Source organism: Euphorbia lathyris, chromosome 2 (genome assembly GCF_963576675.1).
Source record: "Euphorbia lathyris chromosome 2, ddEupLath1.1, whole genome shotgun sequence".
Lineage (NCBI taxonomy): Eukaryota > Viridiplantae > Streptophyta > Magnoliopsida > Malpighiales > Euphorbiaceae > Euphorbia > Euphorbia lathyris.
This window is the reverse complement of record NC_088911.1, coordinates 49,494,172-49,515,996: the sequence shown is the minus strand read 5'-3', so window position 1 is coordinate 49,515,996 and position 21,825 is coordinate 49,494,172.

The following is a 21,825-nucleotide window of genomic DNA, read 5'->3' as shown; positions in this document are numbered from 1 at the left end:
CTCCCCAAAAATACTTTGGAAGCCTATGCTCACTCAGCATTGTCCTGGCTATTTCAACCAGTGTTCTGTTTTTCCTTTCAACAACCCCATTTTGTTGAGGCGTTCTAGGAGCAGAAAAGTTATGGTCAATGCCGCTGGCTTCACAGAATTCAACAAACTGTTGGTTTTTGAATTCTCCACCATTATCACTTCGGATGTGAGCCATTTTTAGGTCTTTATCATTTTCAAGTTTTCTAACCAAATTTGAAAATGTCTCAAGGGTCTCATCCTTTCTACTCAGCAAGATGACCCAAGTGTACCGAGAAAAGTCATCTACAATGACCAAGGAAAATCTTCTTCCACCCAGACTCAGCGGCTGGACTGGACCGAAGAGATCCAAGTGTAGTAATTCTAACGGACGCTTAGTTGAGACAATGTTTTTGCTATAAAAAGATTGTTTGGTTTGTTTTCCAGCTTGGCAAGCGTGGCATAATTGATCTTTTTCAAATCTAAGTTCAGGCAGTCCCTCAACCAATTACTTTCTTGCTAATTTGGCCAGGAGGTCCATGCTTACATGACCGAGTCTCCTGTGCCATAGCCAGGAATTTTCTTCCTTTGAAACTAAGCATACAGTTTTTGAAAACTTTTTCTCTAAGTCTAGCATAAAGACATTATCAATCCGAGGGGCAGTTAAAATTAACTCATTTGTTTTTCCCTCGTATATTTTACATCCAGTAGCATCAAATATAACTTTTCTCCCATTGTCACATAGCTGAGCTACGCTAAGTAAGTTATATTTGAGTCCGCTGACTAGGGAGACTGACTCAATAGTAGGATTACCTCCGATGGTTCCTGACCCTACTATCTTACCCTTTTTGTTGTCTCCAAAACTTACGCTTCCTCCTCGTTTACGCTCAAACATGATGAACTGAGTTTCATCACCAGTCATGTGCCTCGAGCATGCGTTGTCAATATACCACATCTTTGACTTCTCAGCACACCTCAGGCTTACCTGCATTGTAACTAGTTACTTTTAGGTACCCAATTCTTTTTGGGTCCTTGCTTGTTAGGTTCAACAGGTAAAGCATCATATTTTATTTTATGGCGACATACTTGGACAGTATGGCCATTCTTTCCACAGAAGTCACAGCTGACTTTCCGTTTAGGATTTCTCACTGACTGGTCAGCACCCCAGTGCTGAGCGTGCCAGCACACCTTTGTGGTGTGTCCTTTCTTCCCACATAAGTCACACTGGACATTCCGCTGAGGATTCCATCTCTGCTGACCAGTACTTCGGTACTGAGTATTCAGAGGAATATTTCTTTTGTTTGGAACCTTTAGTTGGTTCTAAATGGATGTGACGTCCTTCCTCAGTTTCTTAGAATCTGATTGGACCACAGAGACAAGCTTTTGCATAATTCCAATGTTACTATGCAAATCTGAGTTGTCCTGAAGAAGATATCGAAGGTCATTTAGTTTGACCTCCTCAACCTCGTCACATCGCCTGCTGAGTGCTCTAACCTTTTTATTACACTTTTTGACAAGTGTATAGAGATCACTCAGGGCATTAACCATTTCAGTTCTGAGCAAGGGTAGTGATATTACCTCATTTGATTGCTCCTCATCGTTAGATGCAATGGAGGGGTCAGCATGCTCAGAGACGCACGGCTCAGCAAGTTCATCAGCCATGAAGCATATCTTCGCTGACTCGGTGGCCTCAGCTTTTGTTGATGAAGACTCATCACTGTCGCTCCATGTTGCCACCATTGCCTTTTTGCCGTTCTTTTTTTCTTTCCTCAGCGTGGGGCAACTTGACTTGATATGGCCAGTTTGATGACATTCAAAGCATGTAATAGGCTTTGAGCTGTCCTTTTTGTATTTGCTGTCGCTTGAGTCAGCTTTATACTTATCAAACTTTTTGTAAGGCTTCTTAGAATATTTGTCATTCTTTCTGAATAGCCTTTTCATTTTTCTGGTGAACATAGCCATCTCTTCGTCGTCTGTTGAGTTTCCATCAGTGGAGTCAGCTTTCATGACAAGGGACTTCTGCTTCTTGTCTCAGACTTTTCCTTCACCTCGAAGTTTTTCATTGATATCTCATGGGTCAGCAGCGAGCCGATGAGTTCGTCATATTTGTAGGTGGTTAAGTCCTGAGCTTCCTCAACAGCGGTCTTCTTTGCTTGCCAGTCTTTAGGAAGACTCCTGAGTATCTTCTTGACTTGTTCTTCCTCAGTGAAGATCTTCCCAAGTCTCTTGAGCTCATTGATGATGTTTGTAAACCTTGCATTCATGTCAGATATTCCCTCATCATTGTTCATTTCGAACAGCTCGTACAGTCTCATTTGCTGGTTCATCTTGGACTCCTTTACTTTATTGGTTCCTTCGTAGGTGACCTCCAGCTTCTTCCAAATCTCTTGCGCCGACTCACAACCTGAAATTTTATTATATTCTGCAGCATCGAGCGCACAGTGAAGCATGTTTATAGCCGAAGCATGATTTTGTAGCTTCTTGAGATCATCCTCTATCCATTTGGCCTCAGCTTTAACAACTGTTTGGCCAGCCACAACTTCGACAGGTACAAATGGACCTTGGACTATGGATAGCCAGGCACTCATATTTGTAGCCTGAATGAAATTTTTCATCCTATTCTTCCAGAAGGTATAATTAGACCCGAAGAATAGGGAAGGCCGAGTAATGGACAGCCCCTCAGGTAAGATCTGAGTTGTTTGGTTTCCTGGGAGAAACCGAGTGCTGTTTTCGCCCATAGTGGGGATCAGCTCAAGGTGGTTAAACCTTTTACAGTGAGCTTTTAATCTCTGATACCACTTGTTGGTCCCTTATAACGTTACAAGTATAGTTCCAAGGGGGGGTTAGGAACTATTCAAAATTTTTTGTTAGGGCAGACTTCTTTTTCGTGAGAAAAAGGTTTTAACAGCGGCGCTGAGTGAATAGCAAGATACTGGCTTAGTCAACTGGTGACTAGGTCAGTTTCTTTACTTGAGTCAGGAGATAGCACTTAGAGTCTATTCCTGAGCTCAGATATTCAATGCGCACAACTCAGCTTGACCTCTTTACTTGGTCAGTTTTTGTTTAAGCAAGCAATAGATATATAAAGGAGTTTAAGGTTAGAAATATGTTACTCAGTAGATTTATCCAGGTTCGGCCTCTAAGCCTACGTCCTGTCCCCGGAACACGTTCCGAGCTTTCGAATTCTCTACTGAGCTCTTTAACAGTAGAGCGTCAAACCTTTTACAATCTTAGAAACTGAGTATAACAAGAGTACCTTCCTCTATACCCCTACTCAATCCTAATCTCTCGCTGAGTACTATAACCGAGTACTCAGCCTCTCCTTTCTAATTCTAGAAATGATAAGTGTTTGTCCTAAACAACGATTGCTAAGACACCTTAGATGATTGAATAATCACTCTAGACTTTTACACAAAAGATATGAAATTTAGTGTAAGATTGCTTTGCTTTTTCTTGCAGAACTTTGAGTAGAATTTTGGTCAGCGTAATGGCTTGATCAAGTTCTGTATAGAATGAAGCAACTGAAGGGCTCTATTTATAGAGATGTCTGAGGCATCGGTCATTTCGAATTTCGAAATAACCGTTGGAGGGAAACGGCTTCCTGTCGTTGTCACCCAGTCTTGCTCAGAGCTCTCGGCCAATCAGATTTGAGTATCTTCTGTCCTCGGTCAGCTTTTGGTCAGCTCGGCAGAATGTCTCTCCATTTATGGTAAGGTCAACTAGACAGCATTCTGTGTCTTCTGAACTTTACCCAAAGTGGAAACACTTTGTCTGGAAGTTGTTCTTACTCAGCTGCTGTCTTGTACTCTTTGTCGAATCAACTCAGCAGCTTCGTCCCGAAGTTGCTCAACGAAGGTCTTCTAGATCCTTCTTCCGCTGAGCTGCGTTTTGTACATAACGACAGCGTTTTGACATATGCGGGCCGAGTTGCCTTAAACTGTTTGACTTGGGCTTTGACTTCCGTATTGGGCTTTGGGCCTTTTAATCTTTGTGTCTTATAAACAATTTAACTCAACATTGAACAAACACATTAGTAGAATAAATCAAAGCATTTAAACTTAGTGTGTTTAGAATATTTTTTAATTACTCTTAAACAATTTTGTCAAATCAAAATTATGTGGAAAGGTGTTTCAACAGTATTTGCATTTACCCTTCCATTTACTCTGTTTGGAGTTTAGACCCACTTGACTTGTTTTAGCCCTTTTTCTCATTTTTAGGTAATCAATCACCTATAGTTTTACCTGTACAATGAGAGCTGTTACAGTTCATTAAGTATAAAGTGTTGTCAGCTTTAGAAAAACTACAACTGTACGGAATATGAAATACATATTACAGTTGAAATTTCCCCCTTCCCCTTGAATAATTTAATTTGTAGAGAAAAGCAAAATCTAATAAAGGAGCCCTCCATGTGTACTACTTTTTGATCAAGCACAACACCACAAGTTCCATAACCAAACAAACTCATAAAAGCCATTCAATTATTGGTATAGATCCCACTCCATTCCGACTCCCACTAGAGCAGACAAGTATATAGTTAGGAGAATATCTAAGGCAATAAAATTAATATAATCCGAAAGAATGAGACATTGTTTTTCAATAATTCTTTTACTTTTTATGTGTTAGACATTGTTTTTGTAATCATTTATCATTAGTTAGTTAACAAGTGATAAAACTATTATTCTAGCTCTATTTTTTTGTTCTATATCTGTTTTTTTTCATTAACTATTTTAAGTAAATTAGTTCTACGTGTTGGAAATTAGGCTAAGGTATAGCAGTGGAAATATAAATTTTTTAACTATTTCCATTAACCCTAGGATCCGTCAATCGTTATTTCATATAAAGAGGGATAAGAAGAATTACCTTTTGATGATCAATCTACCGTTGTTAATGAAGTGCCCACAACTCTTCTCCGAGTTTCCAAACACGAAATAAAATACGGGAAGATTAATTTAGAATCAACCGTTGAATAGCAACCAAAGTAGATTGCCTCTAATTAATCAACACAAGATCAAGGATAAAAGAAATAGATGAAATCAATTGATCGGAAGGAAGCCGTGAAAAATCTCGTCCTCGAACTGGGGGTGTCGAAATTTTCTCTCTCTTGCACTATAGGGGATTTCAAAAATCTCAGTAGGGTTTGCACTCTTAGATTTCGAAAATCCTATAGGGTGGGGTATTTATAATCTCTTGTATCTAATCCCTAGTTAGATAGAATTAGGTTACTGAATAGGAATTCAATTCGGAATAGAATTCCTAATTATTATCTCATTATGTATCTAATATATTAAGGATAATAATAATAACCTTATTAGATAATAATAAGAGTATTATAATCTAATTAAAACTCCTAACTTATTTATCTCTTAATTAATTTAATTTATAATCCTAATCCAATTAGAATTAACAAAATCAAATTAATTATTCATGTATTTTACTACATGAATTTCGACCCCCCCCTTTTGGTCCATGGGCCTTATTGGGCTCAATTGGGCTTCCATCAATTAATTAACATCTATCTCTCTTTTAGGTTCCAAGCCTTATGTGTGACCCATTAGGTTCTTATTGCTTCTAGCCGTATGCAACGTTATTAAATAATTTTCAAAGAATTATATTTAATCTTTGCATAACGGAATGATGTACAAAGTATGTGATTAGCAAGTCCGTAATCATTCCCCCAGAGCCATAAGAAGACAGGTTGATTCTGTCGTTAACCTTTTCGTATTAGTTACAGTATAATTCGATCCTTTATCAACTACATCCTTGAACTGAATCTTATGACTATGGATGATGTCAAGTCACATATAGCGAGACGTTCATTTTACTTGTACAGGCCGAGTCAACTCAAATAGATAGGTTAAGTGAAATCTGTATTTCAAGTCTTAAGCTATCACCTTGCAAGGATTTAGAGTCGAGTCTTCCACAAGCGATCCTTGGATGTATCTCCCATTTATCGGGAGTGATAAATGCTCAATCCAATATATAACGATTCCGCAATCACTTCTTGTGATACCCAACGTCTACTGTTCACACCCCAGAGTCATCTCTGTTAAGGATCGTGTTACACTAGAGTCAAAGCGTCACATTTCGTAATCTAGAATACCAATTAATATTCCTTTGAGTCTGAGGATTAGTTATACCTATTAATACCAATGAGATGAACAAGTGACAAGGATGAATCTACCCATCCTGTTATCTCAAATCGGATCCCCAATCCTAATGAACTACTTTTCATCGGATCCATATAACTGTCCAGATATCTGTATATATGAAGCTTGTGAGATCAGCTTTCTGTCGGACAGAAGACATTGTTACATGCAAGTCTCAACAGTGATATATCAATCCTAAACATACCACTTGACTTGGGGTGGTTTTAAGTTTATCAGTTTATTATAAAGTTTTGTCTCACTTCATGCTTGTATGAACACTTTATAATCACTTTAAACAAACTTACGGATTTCCTTTTATTAGACTTTATTTAGTGCTTAAAAGGGATTGCCTTTATATAGTTATAAAACATATATCTCATTAAAACAAATGATATAAAGAACAATTCATTTACATTAAGTTCGTATCCTAGAACAATTGTCTATAGGACATTAAACCCCAACATACTCCCATTTGGACTAAAGCCAATTGTTTCTAAAACTTATCCCAATAGAAGTTAGATGACGATCATGTACTCTCTGGGTTAAGGGCTTTGTCAACGGATCTGCAACGTTGTCCTCTGTAGGTACTCTTTCTATTCTCACATCTCCTCTAGCCACAATCTCTCTTATGATGTGGTATCGCTTAAGGTAATGCTTGGACGCATTATGAGACTGTGGTTCCTTTGCTTGCGCAATGGCTCCATTGTTATCACAATACAGTGTAATGGGATTTACAATGTCAGGCACCACACCAAGTTCTGTAATGAACTTTCTTATCCAAACCGCTTCCTTTGCTGCTTCCGCAGCTGCGATATACTCTGACTCGGTCGTAGAGAAAGCTACGCTTCCCTGCTTGGAACTCTTCCAACTGACCGCGCCCCCATTCAAGATAAACATGTATCCTGATTGGGATTTAAAATCATTCTCATCTGTGAGATGACTTGCGTCTGAAAATCCTTCTATTTTCAGATCACCTTCTCCGTACACTAGGAACATATGTTTAGTTCTTCTCAAGTACTTAAGAATGTTCTTGACGGCAATCCAATGCTCGTCTCCCGGATTTCCTTGGTAACGACTTGTTACAGATAACGCGAACGCTACGTCAGGTCGAGTGCATAGCATAGCATACATAATGGAACCGATTGCGCTGGCGTACGGGACTACATCCATGCGTCTTTTGTCATCATCGGTTTTAGGACATTGATGATTATTTAACTTTACTCCATGTAGCATGGGTAAGTTACCTCGTTTCGATTCAAGCATGCTAAACCGATTTAGCACCTTTTCAATTTATGTAGCCTGTGAAAGACCAATCAGTCTTCTTGATCTATCTCTGTAGATCTTTATACCAAGTATATAAGCTGCTTCACCAAGGTCCTTCATTGAGAAGTTACCAGATAACCATACTTTTACCGACTGTAGTAGAGCAATGTCATTTCCCATTAATAATATATCGTCCACATATAATATGAGAAATGCTATAGAGCTCCCCCTTGCTTTCTTGTAAATGCAAGCTTCTTCGCAATTTTGTTCGAAACCAAATTGTTTTATGGTTTCGTCAAAACGCTTATTCCAGCTTCTTGATGCTTGCTTGAGTCCATAAATGGATCTCTGAAGTTTGCAAACTTTATTTGCATCCTTCGATATGAAACCTTCAGGATGTATCATATATACATCCTCAAGCAGGTTTCCGTTTAGGAAAGCTGTTTTCACATCCATTTGCCAAATCTCATAATCGTAGTGAGCGGCAATTGCAAGCATGATTCTGATTGATTTGGACATAGCCACAGGAGAGAAAGTTTCGTCATAATCAATTCCTTGCTTCTGACGATATCCTTTCGCTACTAACCTAGCTTTGTAGGTTCTAACCTTTCCATCCATGTCTGTTTTCTTTTTGAAGATCCATCTGCACCCAATGGGTTTTATCCCTTCGGGTGGATCAACCAAAGTCCACACTTGGTTAGTATATATGGAATCCATTTCAGAATCCATGGCCTCAAGCCATGCTTTAGAATCTGGACTAGTAAGAGCCTCTTCGTAGTTTTCGGGTTCATCGTCTAACACGGGAACCTCATTATCATCTCCCACTAGAAAACCATATCTAACTGGGAGTTCACGAACTCTTTGTGACCTACGAATAGGTGGCACTGGAGTCTCATCTAATGGGACTCCTCCGGGTACCTCAACTGCCTCTGTTGTTTCAGTCGGTGTTTCTTCTTCTTGAACTTCGTCAAGTTCAATCATGCTTCCCTTTTGTTTTTCTTCGAGAAACTCTTTCTCTAAGAAGGTTGCATGTTTGGATACTATCACTTTCTGATCATCTGGATGATAGAAGTAATATCCCACAGTTTCCTTAGGGTATCCAATGAAGAAACATTTATCAGATTTAGAATCTAGTTTGTCGGACGCAATGCGTTTGACAAATGCTGAACAACCCCATACTCTCATGAATGAGAACACGGGTTTCCTACCAACGAACAATTCATATGGTGTGGAACTAGCGGATTTAGTTGGTACTCGGTTTAGGGTGAAGAGGGCAGTTTCTAAGGCATAGCCCTAGAACGTCTTTGGAAGTAAGGCCATGCTCATCATGGATCGTACCATATCTAGTAGGGTACGGTTTCTCCTCTCGGATACACCATTGTGTTGTGGTGTATAGGGAGGTGTCCATTGTGAGCATATCCCACATTCAGTTAGATAATTCAGAAAATCATCTGAAAGATATTCGCCACCTCGATCAGATCGAAGAGTCTTTATTTTCTTTCCTAATTGATTTTCTACTTCATTCTTGAAGCATTTGAATTTCTCAAAAGCTTCTGATTTGTGCTTCATCAAGTAGATGTAACCATATCGGGTATGGTCATCTATGAAGCTTATGAAGAATTTGAATCCTCCTTTTGCTTGGACTGACATATGACCGCATACATCTGAATGAATGAGTCCTAGAGTGTTTGATACACGCTCACCTTTATTGCTAAAGGGTGTCTTTGTCATTTTACCTTTTAAACATGATTCGCATGTTTCCAATGATTCGGGATCGATTGGATCTATAAGCCCATCTGAATGTAGCTTTAGCATGCGTCTCTTGTTTATATGGCCTAAACGACAATGCCACAAGTAAGTTGAATTATCTAGCTTATGTCTTTTGGTATCAATTGCAAAAACAGGAATTTTGTCATCTAACACATAAATCCCATTTTGTGATATTCCTGAAAAATAAAAGATCGAATCTTTATAAAAATTGCAACTCTTGTCTTTTATTGAAATATGAAAACCGTCGTCAACAAGACGGCTAATAGAAATAATGTTACGAGATATTTGCGGAACGTACAAACAGTTCCTTAATTCTATTACAAGCCCAGAGGGCAAATTTAAAACATAATCTCCAATTGCGAGGTCGGCAACTCTTGCTCCATTTCCTACTCGCAAGTTTATGCTTTCTTTCTTTAGTTCCTTAGTCTGTTTTAGCTCCTGCATATTTGTACAAATATGAGATCCACATCCGGTATTAAGTACCCAAGATTCAGACTGTGAAACTGTATTTATTTCAATATAAAACATACCAGATGTTGAAGCACCGCCATTTCCCTTCTTGAGGGAGGCTAGGTACTCCTTGTAGTTCCTCTTCCAATGCCAGTCTTTACCACAGAAGTGGCACTCTCCTTTGGGCTTCTTCACTTCCTTTCCCTTAGTTTTGTTGGGCACGACTTTCTTACCTTTCTTGGGATATTTAGGATTGGGAGAATTCCTTTTCCTCTTCTTTGATCCCTCAATGATAAGAGCCGGTATGGCTTTGTCTTTCTTCATATTGGGCTCAACTGACTTGAGCATGTTTGCAAGCTCTTCAAGAGAGGTTTGCAAGTCATTCATCTGATAGTTCATAATGAACTGTGAATAACTCTCTGGGAGGGATTGAAGAATTAAGTCTATGCTTAATTCGTTATCCATCGCAAATCCAATACTAGAAACTTTGGTAATGTAGCCAATCATCTTGACACAATGTGTCATGAAAGATGTGCCCTCTTGCATCCTGCAACGATATAGCAACTTGGATATCTCGTAGCGTTCGCACCTGGTTTGTTTCCCAAATAATTCCTTTAGGTGCATGATGATGGAATAGGCATCCATTTTCTCATGTTGCCTTTGTAATTCCGGTGTCATCGATGCAAGTATGATGCATCCGGCATGATCATCATCAACCTTGTGCTTCTGGTAAGCATCAATTTCCTCAATGGGAGCATCATCAGCAGGGAGATGGGGTATCGATGTATCAAGTACATACCCTATTTTATCGAACTTCAAAACGATTTTGAGGTTACGAAACCAGTCGGTGAAGTTTGAACCATTCAATTTGTTATCGGTAAGAATGTTTTGCAAATTGGTTTTAGTCATGATTTTAAGAGTGTGTTTAATTAAACCTGAGAGTGAGAAAGAGTAAACGTATGTCATTCATTTTCTTAAAGTATATCAATCTAAAATTATAGGCCTTTTAGTTTATTTTAGATTGCTCCCACTATTTTGCCAAATTAATAGCCCTCCATATTAATTCGAAGAATTGTGGTGAAGCTCTTAGCCTAGTGGTTGAGAGCTTACCTATGCCTTGGGAGGTCATGGGTTCGAATCACATCCGGGTCTGGTGGGGATTTTTCTTTCTTCTTTAATGTAAGCGCATTGCGCAAATTTTTAAAAAAAATATTAATTCGAAGAATTTCACAAATCCTTTAGTGAGCTAGGATCCTAACTCCTGAGATTTCGCCTTGAGTTTGCTCAACAAGCTAGTCTCATTCGTTAGGTAGATTCATGTAATCAATCACATCTTTAATGTGATTCCTAGGTTATTGGGTTACTAACCACATTAGTAACTAATATGCTATTCACATTAATCCCAACCATCTTGCCCATTAGTTTATGACAACATTAGTTTGCTCATCCAATTATCATAATCTAATTTAAGTATTACCCCATATTCATGAAAAGTAATTTTCGATAATTCAGGTGTTACCGTAAGACCCCGAGCTTGAGTTTGCTCAACAACCCAAAGGCCCCCAGCACTGCCGGCTGAATTATAATATTAGGGAGGGGCAACCGATTTTAATAACTTATTTATTTACTTAACTTTTTAATGAGGGATTTTATTTTAGGTCTCATAATCTAACTTAGTCTTGATTTGCTTTAGCATACATCAGACACATACATTCACATACATTGGGGTTATGGACATATCATCTAAATTATTCCGTCGAGCCAGAGACGGAATAAAAGGGCAAACCTAAGGAAATACTAACTATTACATATTTCTCTTTAGGTCCTCCATCTTCTCCATGGCGCCTTGAAATTACATATTAATTTCTATACTACTAAAGAAAACTTCAATTGAATTGAAGGGAATTAGATGAGAGGAGAAATTACAATAGATAGTAGAAAGGCAGGACTCGCAGGCCCTATTTCAAAAATACCAAAAGACTAAAAGAGGGTCCAAATATGTCCATAACTCCAAACATGCATAGACTCAATTAAATAAATTTAATTGGTTGATTACATAACTATATTATGTAATATTTATGTTAATCACATTAACTTATCAAATTAACTTTCATCCAATTTTACTTCTAATAGTTTCGTATCTTTTATATTAATTTTTAGATTAATATAACTATACAAAACTTTAATTATGCACGTCCCAATTATTTTGATTTTAATTCATTCAACATTTTGATTTACAAATTGGTAAAACAAACTTTTAAACAAATTTTCATTCGATAATCAAAACAGAAAACTATCAATTTCTGAAACATATATATTTAAATATATATAAAAACCGATTTTAAACAATTTAAAATTCAAGTGGGTCTCGGACCGGGCCCGAGAGTGGGCTGCTGCCGATTGGCAGCAGCCCTAGGGCGGCTGAACCGCCGCTGCCTTGCGGCAGCGGCCAGTCGCGCCGCGAGGCGCGACTCGAGCTGCTGTCGTACTTATTTTTTTTTATAATAACAATTTTAAATATATATATATCAGTTCTAAAACGGTTTTAAAACGATTTTCAGAAAATAGGAAAACCTACTATAGATTTTCGTTTTATCTTTAGAATTAATAAAACTGATTTTATCAATCTAACTATTAAACTAATAGATTTTGTTATAATGATTATCAATCAAAATAATTAGGAACATACGCATAATCTATTTTAATTAACAATTAATTAAAACTTATTTATCTTTAGAATTAATTAATCAAAACAATTTGTTAATTAATCCTAACTATAAATATTTATTCAATCCTATTGAAAAACTTCTAAATTTTCATATATGAAATAACGGATTTAACGATGGCTCTGATACCACAGTTGGAAATTAGCCTAAGGTATAGCAGCGGAAATATAAAATTTTTAACCTATTTCCATTAACCCTAAGATCCGTTAATCGTTATTTCATATAAAGAGGGATAAGAAGAATTACCTTTTGATGATCAATCTACCGTTGTTAATGAAGTGCCCACAACTCTTCTCCGAGTTCCCAAACACGAAATAAAATACGGGAAGATTAATTTAGAATCAACCGTTGAATAGCAACCAAAGTAGATTGCCTCTAATTAATCAACACAAGATCAAGGATAAAAGAAATAGATGAAATCAATTGATCGGAAGGAAGCCGTGGAAAATCTCGTCCTCGAACTGGGGGTGTCGAAATTTTCTCTCTCTTGCACTATAGGGGATTTCGAAAATCTCAGTAGGGTTTGCACTCTTAGATTTCGAAAATCCTATAGGGTGGGGGTATTTATAATCTCTTGTATCTAATCCCTAGTTAGATAGAATTAGGTTACTGAATAGGAATTCAATTCGGAATAGAATTCCTAATTATTATCTCATTATATATCTAATATATTAATGATAATAATAATAACCTTATTGGATAATAATAGGAGTATTATAATCTAATTAAAACTCCTAACTTATTTATCTCTTAATTAATTTAATTCATAATCCTAATCCAATTAAAATTAACAAAATCAAATTAATTATTCATGTATTTTACTACATGAATTTCTACCCCTTCCCTTTTGGTCCATGGGCCTTATTGGGCTCAATTGGGCTTCCATCAATTAATTAACATCTATCTCTCTTTTAGGTTCCAAGTCTTATGTGTGACCCATTAGGTTCTTATTGCTTCTAGTCGTATGCAACGTTATTAAATAATTTTCAAAGAATTATATTTAATCTTTGCATAACGGAATGATGTACATAGTATGTGATTAGCAAGTCCGTAATCATTCCCCCAGAGCCATAAGAAGACAGGTTGATTCTGTCGTTAACCTTTTCGTATTAGTTACAGTATAATTCGATCCTTTATCAACTACATCCTTGAACTGAATCTTATGACTATGGATGATGTCAAGTCACATATAGCGAGACGTTCGTTTTACTTGTACAGGCCGAGTCAACTCAAATAGATAGGTTAAGTGAAATCTGTATTTCAAGTCTTAACCTATCACCTTGCAAGGATTTAGAGTCGAGTCTTCTACAAGCGATCCTTGGATGTATCTCCCATTTATCGGGAGTGATAAATGCTCAATCCAATATATAACGATTCCGTAATCACTTCTTGTGATACCCAACGTCTACTGTTCACACCCCAGAGTCATCTCTGTTAAGGATCGTGTTACACTAGAGTCAAAGCGTCACATTCCGTAATCTAGAATACCAATTAATATTCCTTTGAGTCTGAGGATTAGTTATACCTATTAATACCAATGAGATGAACAAGTGACAAGGATGAATCTACCCATCCTGTTATCTCAAATCGGATCCCCAATCCTAATGAACTACTTTTCATCGGATCCATGTAACTGTCCAGATATCTGTATATATGAAGCTTGTGAGATCAGCTTTCTGTCGGACAGAAGACATTGTTACATGCAAGTCTCAACTGTGATATATCAATCCTAAACATACCACTTGACTTGGGGTGATTTTAAGTTTATCAGTTTATTATAAAGTTTTGTCTCACTTCATGCTTGTATGAACACTTTATAATCACTTTAAACAAACTTACGGATTTCCTTTTATTAGACTTTATTTAGTGCTTAAAAGGGATTGTCTTTATATAGTTATAAAACATATATCTCATTAAAACAAATGATATAAAGAACAATTCATTTACATTAAGTTCGTATCCTAGAACAATTGTCTATAGGACACTAAACCCCAACACTACGTAATAGTGTGTTTCTGATTTGTATTGGGTTATATATAATATAATAGAATTCCTTATATTTTTCTACTGGTCAGATCCGCAATTTATTGTATGCAGTTTTTGCAATTTTCAATGCTATAGTCCAGGTACTTTTGGTTTATGATGAATTTTTAAATGTTATGATTTCAATTTAGATGAATTTTTAGATTATGAGTAAACTTATTAAAAAATACATATATGTATGATTCCAAATGACTGATTATATACTTTCAATATATTAGTTATAACTATCTGATGAGTAAGCATAGTTCAGTAACTCTACTTTTTAACAATAAAGAGTGTCATAATTGTTGACCAAGGACAAAGCATTGCTAGTCAAGTGAGCAATATTTACTATATGTCCTCTAACATTAATCTTCAACTTACCATCCATCATCTGCCCTCAAAAGCTGTTTGTGTAGGTAATTTCATCTGTCAAGGCAGCACTAACTCGTGCAAGTAGTTTCATTTGTCAAGACAACACTAAATCCTATTTAGGAATGGAGCTTTAAAATTGTAATCAAGGTCAGGGCCGGTCCTGACATTTTATGGATCCTAGACGAAATAAGAAATAAGGGATCCTTAATAAAACAAAATGGGATAAAGGCCGAATTTAACCCCTAACATCTTAAATGAATTGCAGATATAACCCTAACGTACGAAAATGTGCAAATTTAACTCTAGTGTTTCTAAGGAAAATCAAATTTAGCCTGAGCTATTGAAATTTTGAAAATACTAGTTTGACTGTTACATAAGACCTTCCAAACAAACCTAATTTTCTATAACGTAGGGATAAAATGGATCTTTCTTGGAAAAGTTAGGGTTAAATTTGCACTATTTCATACGTTAAGGCTAAATCTCCATTTCACTTAACACATTAGGGTTAAATTCATATTTACGAATTGAGCCTTAAAATTGTAATCAAGCTCGACTTATTTATAAATTGGACTGAATACGATCAAGAATCAAGATTTTATCGATCTGAACGCCAAGCCGCTCATGAGTGGCTCAATTTTGGCATGCTCATACTCGTCTCATCAGACAATAAACAAGTTCGAACCAAACATCAAGCTCGGTTCAAGCCTAAATTCATAATAATTGAGCCTTAAATTTGTTATCAAACTCGACTTATTTATAAATCAAATTGATCTTTTATCAATGCAAATCCGCTCACGAGCGGCTCCACTCACAAATCCAATTAATCACAAATTAGTTTTAATAAATAAACAATAGAAATATGGAATGAATAAGTTTGGGGCTTATATAAAAATGGATTGATAAGATATTGTTGGAATCAAACTTTTTTTTTTTTTTTTTTTGAAATACGGATTTAGCCCAATGGGAATTCCAACCAGGTTGGCATCCCCGAAAAGGTAAAGAACCAAATATATAAATGAAGAGATGAAAAAAGTATGAAACCAGTACAAAGAATGTTTTAAGAAAATCTAAGCATATCCCTACCAAGGGCATTATCTCTCGCAAGAAGGGAGCAGAAGTCTGGAAGGGTATTCCACATTTGTAAATCTGAGGCCAGACGTCCGTAATTAGCAAGAGCGTCCGCCACTTGATTTCCCTCACGGAACACATGAGAGACAACCACTTGAATATGTGTGTGGTTAAATTGTTTAGATTCGTTGGAATCAAACTTTGAAATGTGATCTATTTAAAATTATTATATTTAATAAAAAAATCAATAGACTAAAACTACATAGTTTCATTAAACAAAGCTTTTTAATAAAACAAATTTAATTATAGTCTATCCCAAATTGCCATTCCCTCTTTCCTCCCAATTTCTTAAGCAAAAATTGAGAAAATGCAATACCCTTGCCACGCGAGTTAGGCGAGACAATGTTAGCCACCAGAACTCCGCCTCCAACAGTCACGGAAGCTGCTTCTCATCATTGCCATTCCTCTCCAACATTCATCCACAGAGGTTTGATGATTCGTTTATTTGAATCTTTAATTTTGTTTCATTTTTTTAATTTGTGGTCTAATTTATTCATCTCCATAATTGTGAGTTCTATTATCGAATGAAACTACTTATTTTGTCTGAATTTAGTCTAAAATTTCTTTGCATCTGATTATTTTGGGGATTTTAGGTATGTTTGTGATTTGGTGGCCTTTTTCATCACCAAGGTGTTTGTCAAAATACCTGACTGAGTGTTAGCTTTATCAAATGACCATCCTTCCTCTTCTTTTTAACCATATACATAATATTTTGGGCTTAAAATTTTGGGAATTGTGAATAGAGTTCCTGCCTCTATATTAGAAACCAAGATCGTATCTTAGTGCGGCCTTGGGTGAGGTCTGTCTTTATGATTGTCTTGATGCAAATAAAGTAGTTGTACGTATAAGCCATTGGACTATTGTAGCTAGGCAAGTAGGCTTTGTCTTATATCATGATATTTCTAGCTAGGTAACTAAATGTAAAATAAGCCATAAAATTCAAAGACAAATTCACTTTAAGCCCTTGATAGGCCAATTTCAAAATTTAAATTCTACTTGATATAAATTATGGAGGAACTGTTAAATTTTGTTTCAAACTCTAAAAAAAATGCAATTTAAGACATTGGTGAAATGAGTAATGCTCATTTTGCTCTCAATTTTTTTTTCTTAGTTCTAATATCATATTTGACACTTAATCCTCATTATTCCATGATAAATCAACTATACATAATGTTAATCTGTTCTTTAATTTCAGATTTGTTCATAAGCGGTATGGATATTGATAAGATTTGGATGGCTTTTGACAATAGAAAAGATCATAGTTACATTGAAGGAGTTGAAACTTTTTTGAAGTATGCGTATAGATTAAAATTATTGACTGACGTGATTCAGTGTGTTTGCAAAAAATGTAGAAATGTTGTTTATAATGATGAATCTACAGTTAGATTTCACTCGTTGAAATTTGGAATTATGACAATCTATAGAGTTTGGTATGTTCATGGGGAGTCTCCAAATGAAGAACATGGTATCAATGAAGATCCAAATGACAATGATAATGATGATGTTTCTAATGATGATATGGTTGGATTGTGGTGTTGATCATGATAGTTCAATTGATAATGATTCTGCAAGTAATAGTATGCTAGAGGAACCTAAAGGAAATGCTGGTGAGTTTTATCGATTACTAAATGAAGCTAAGGAGAAATTGCATTCAGGATGTGAACTCTCGAAATTGGCCACTATTGTCAAGTTACTTGACATGAAGAGTTTTCATAGATGGACAAATAAATCCTTTGGTGATTTACTTAGTTTATTAAGAGAGATAATACTGAATGGGAAACATACTATGCCCAAGTCATACAGTAGTGCAAAGAAATATATCCGTCGTTTGGGTCTTCATTATGAAAAATACGATGTATGTCAAGATATGTGCACTTTATATTTGGGTCCATTTGCAAATGCAACATCTTGTCACATATGTGGGTTGTCTAGGTGGAAGTCTTGTGATAGTTCAAACGATAATAAGAAAATACCGCACAAGGTCTTGCGTTATTTCCCATTAAGACCAAGGTTGCAGAGGTTGTTTATGTCTATAGAGATGGCATCAAACATGCGATGGCATAAGGAAATGAGGGTTGATGATGGAATTATGAGGCACCCTGCTGACAGTCTTGCATGGAAATCATTCGATGATCAATATGAAATTTTTTCAATAACCCTCGTAATGTTAGAAAGGGTTTGACAACTGATGGTTTTCAACCTTTTGGAAACATGAGCTCTCAACACAACATTTGGCCTGTAATTATTATACCTTATAACTTGTCTCCTTGGTTGTGCATGAAACAATCAAACTTGCTAGTGCCGATGATTATACCTAGTGAGCATAGTCCAGGAATGGGTATAGACATATTTTTGTAGCCTCTAATTTCTGAATTGAAAGAGTTATGGGTTGATGGCGTGGAGACATATGATTCTCACAGCAAACAAAATTTTACATTATATGCATCAATCATTTGGGCTATCAATGACTTTTTGGCATATGCTGACTTATTAGGGTGGTCAACGAAAGGTTATAAGGTTTGCCATATTTTCCATAAGCATACTAGCGTTGAATACCTTCGTGCTTCGAAAAAGTTATGCTATATAGATCATATGAGATTTTTGCCTTCTAATCATAAATGGCGTATAGACAGAAGGTCGTTTAATAGTTTAATAGAGATGAGAAAGAGGCCAACACCTTTATTAGGTGACAATGTGTTAAAGGAATTTGACAATTTCACTCAGTTGCCATTCAATAGAGGTATTAAAAGGAAATACAATGCTTCAAATAGTTTTGAGAATTGGAGAAAAACGAGTATATTTTTTAAGTAATCTTATTGGAAGACACTTCTTATTCGTCATAATTTAGATGTCATGCATATCGAGAAGAATGTGTGTGATAATGTGTTAGGGACTCTGATGAAGATCAAAGGGAAAGCTAAAGGTACACTAAACATTTGAAGGACTTGGTTAGCATTGGTATCAGACATGAACTTCACCCAACCGTGGTTGGAGATAAAGTACGTGTTCCATTGGCTCGTTATATGCTTTCTGAAAATGACAAAATAGTTTTATGTAAGATGTTGGCTGACTTGAAGACACCAGATGGATATTTATAAAAAATATCTAGGTATGTTAACGTTAAGGAGCGTAAAATTTAATGCTGACTTAATTAAATGTTTGATAATTTAACTCAGTTTTAGGTCAGCAAGACTGAGTGAAGTGTGAGACAGCTTTAATCAGATACTGACTAGAGCTGTTTCAATTGTGAGTTGGGAAGTAACACTTTAGGTCAGCTTCCAACTCAGCACTCTGATTACTCAGCGTCGGCTTGTACAAATTATTTACTGAGTAATTTAAGCAAGCAACACATACATATACATATATATCAAGAGAAAGGGTTAGAGATTACTCAGCAGACTTATCTTGGTTCGACCTCACCGCCTACGTCCAGTCCCCAAAATCCCTCCGGGCTTTTTCAATCCACTACTGAGCTCTTTAAAGGTAGAGCACAAACCGTTTACAATAGCAACTGAGTGTGCAAGAGTACCGTCCTCTATTTTTCTACTCAATTCTATCAACCACTGAATACTATAACCGAGTATCCATAATTTCTCTACCACTGAGTACTATAACCGAGTACTCAACTTCAGTCTTCTAACCTTTACAATTGATACAAGATTGTTCTCACTAAACGAAGAACACTTTAGATGAATACAATTCACTCTAGACTTTTACACAATGATTGGAATTTGGTGTAAGAACTTGCTTTTTCTAATCAGACAGCTTCCCTTTTGGATTCTTTGACTTAGTGAGGATTTTGCTTGTCTGTTTTTCTTGTATGTGGTCCGCAATGATCCAAGTGATGAACTTGTCCATTTATACTGAATTCTGAAGCTTCAATGATTTGAAATAGGACATATCCGTTGAGAGTAAACGGTATTGTTTCGTCATGCATTGGTCAACTTCCAGAACCGCAGGCCAATCCTATCTTCTGATTTGTTCAGGAGGCAGGCTTGCCAGTTTCGTCTTCTTGTGCCAGGTTCATCTTCTAGCGCCAGGTTTTTCTTCTTGCCAAACGCTAGACGGCCTATGCGTCTTGAAAAGGTCTTTGATCACATTCCCGAGGCTTCTGATTTGTTGCAGAGATTTATCGGACCTTGTCTTCTAGTAAACGGATTATTGGCGCTGACTTGATCTTTACTCAACTTGACTTAGTGGTGACTTAGAAAGTTGCTCAGCTTGACTCCACAGCTTCGCCTTCAAGCACTTCTGAAGAAGACATTTCTTTTGCAACAATGAGTTGTATTCCACTCAGCTTCAACTGTGTGATCTGCTTATGCTGACTTTGTTCTGTCTTTCTTTTTATGAACACTTAGTTCCTGTTCTAGTCAGTTTACTTACTCAACATTGAACAAACATATTAGTACAATTAAACCAAAGCACTTAAATTTAATTGTTTAATCATGGGATTAACATAAATAATTTTGTCAAATCAAAATCATGTGGAAAGGTGTTTCAACAAACTCCCCCATTTTGATGTTGGCAAAAGTATTTAGTTCGAACTCAGCGTTGAGCTCCCATAAAAGTTGACCTTTCATATTCTTCTAAAATTACTCCCCCGTAAGGGTTGCATCTATTGACTTAGTTTTAACTCTAAACCTTCTAAGATCTAATCGAGTGAAACTAAAGCTTGCGTTTACTGACTTGGTTCAATTCTAGACCTTCAAGATCTAATTAAGATGAGCCTAAGGTCAGTTTTCAGAAGTGGGTCAATACTTGGAACGTATGGTCATTACTCAGCTTTGATACTTATCTATATTTAGGTATCAGAGATATTACGTTAAGTTCAAGTATCAAAGATGGTTTCATTTATCAAAGTTGGGGTGTACTGAGTATGATTTACTTGTTTAATCTCTATGTTCACAAGTTTTAATTTGTTGTTCAATGAGTGGTCATGTGTTCAATCAGCATACAAACATAGCAAGTAAGCATCGCATAAATATAGTCAGTTTGTAGGGAAAGATGCTTGTATAGATAGTCAGTTTAACAAAGATATGCCAGATACAAAATCACAAGTCATAAGCTAAGACTATTGCTAATCTATTTCTTCATGTTGACTTGAACTTGGTTAGATTTGCCTTTGCCCTTGGCTGTTCTTTGTTGCTGACTTGGATTGCTCGGGTCAGCAGAAGTTGAACCAGGAGGCTTCTGCTGAGTTCCGGCAGCTGGCTGTTTATCCTTAGCTTTCTCCCCCGATTTCCACTGAGTTCCAGCAGCTTGCTTAGCTTGTTCTTTCTCCCTCGTTTTGCCAGCATCATTCGATTGAAGGGGAGGAGCAAGGAACTGCCCTTGTTGAATAGCACGAGTCAGTATGGATGAATAGTGTTGCATGTGACCCGTACTTTCTCTAAGACCTTTAAAGACTTGCACGCCATCGGCCATACTCGAAGCTGTGATTTTAATGTTGGCGCTGAGCATACTAAGTAAATACTCAAGAGATTTCCCAATCCAAGTGATAGAGTTAGTCATTCGTGCATAGGATTGATGGTACATCCTGAGCATCACAGTATCATACGAATGTCGTTGAGCATTGATGTGCCGGACATGCGCAAGTGTTGACCTGGTGCAGTGCAAGATGTCATTAGTCTTGACCTGGTCAGTATCCATTTTCTCTTTGCTTAAGTTGAGTAAGCGTATAGCTTCTCCAATTTGTTCTATGGAGCATTGAGAAGAGGAGGATATAAGTTCACGAGAACCGGTTAGCTCGGTAGTCAGCTGGGTAAAGTGCTGAGTGACCTCAGTAGAGGTTGCAGATGTTGAGTTCGCAGCTGATAAGGCATTAAATTTTCCTTCAATGGAGTTCATATGGTTTACCATCATCAACTGAAGTTCGGCCAGCTTGACCATGAATTCTTTGCTTAAGTTGAGTAAGCGTATAGCTTCTCCAATTTGTTCTA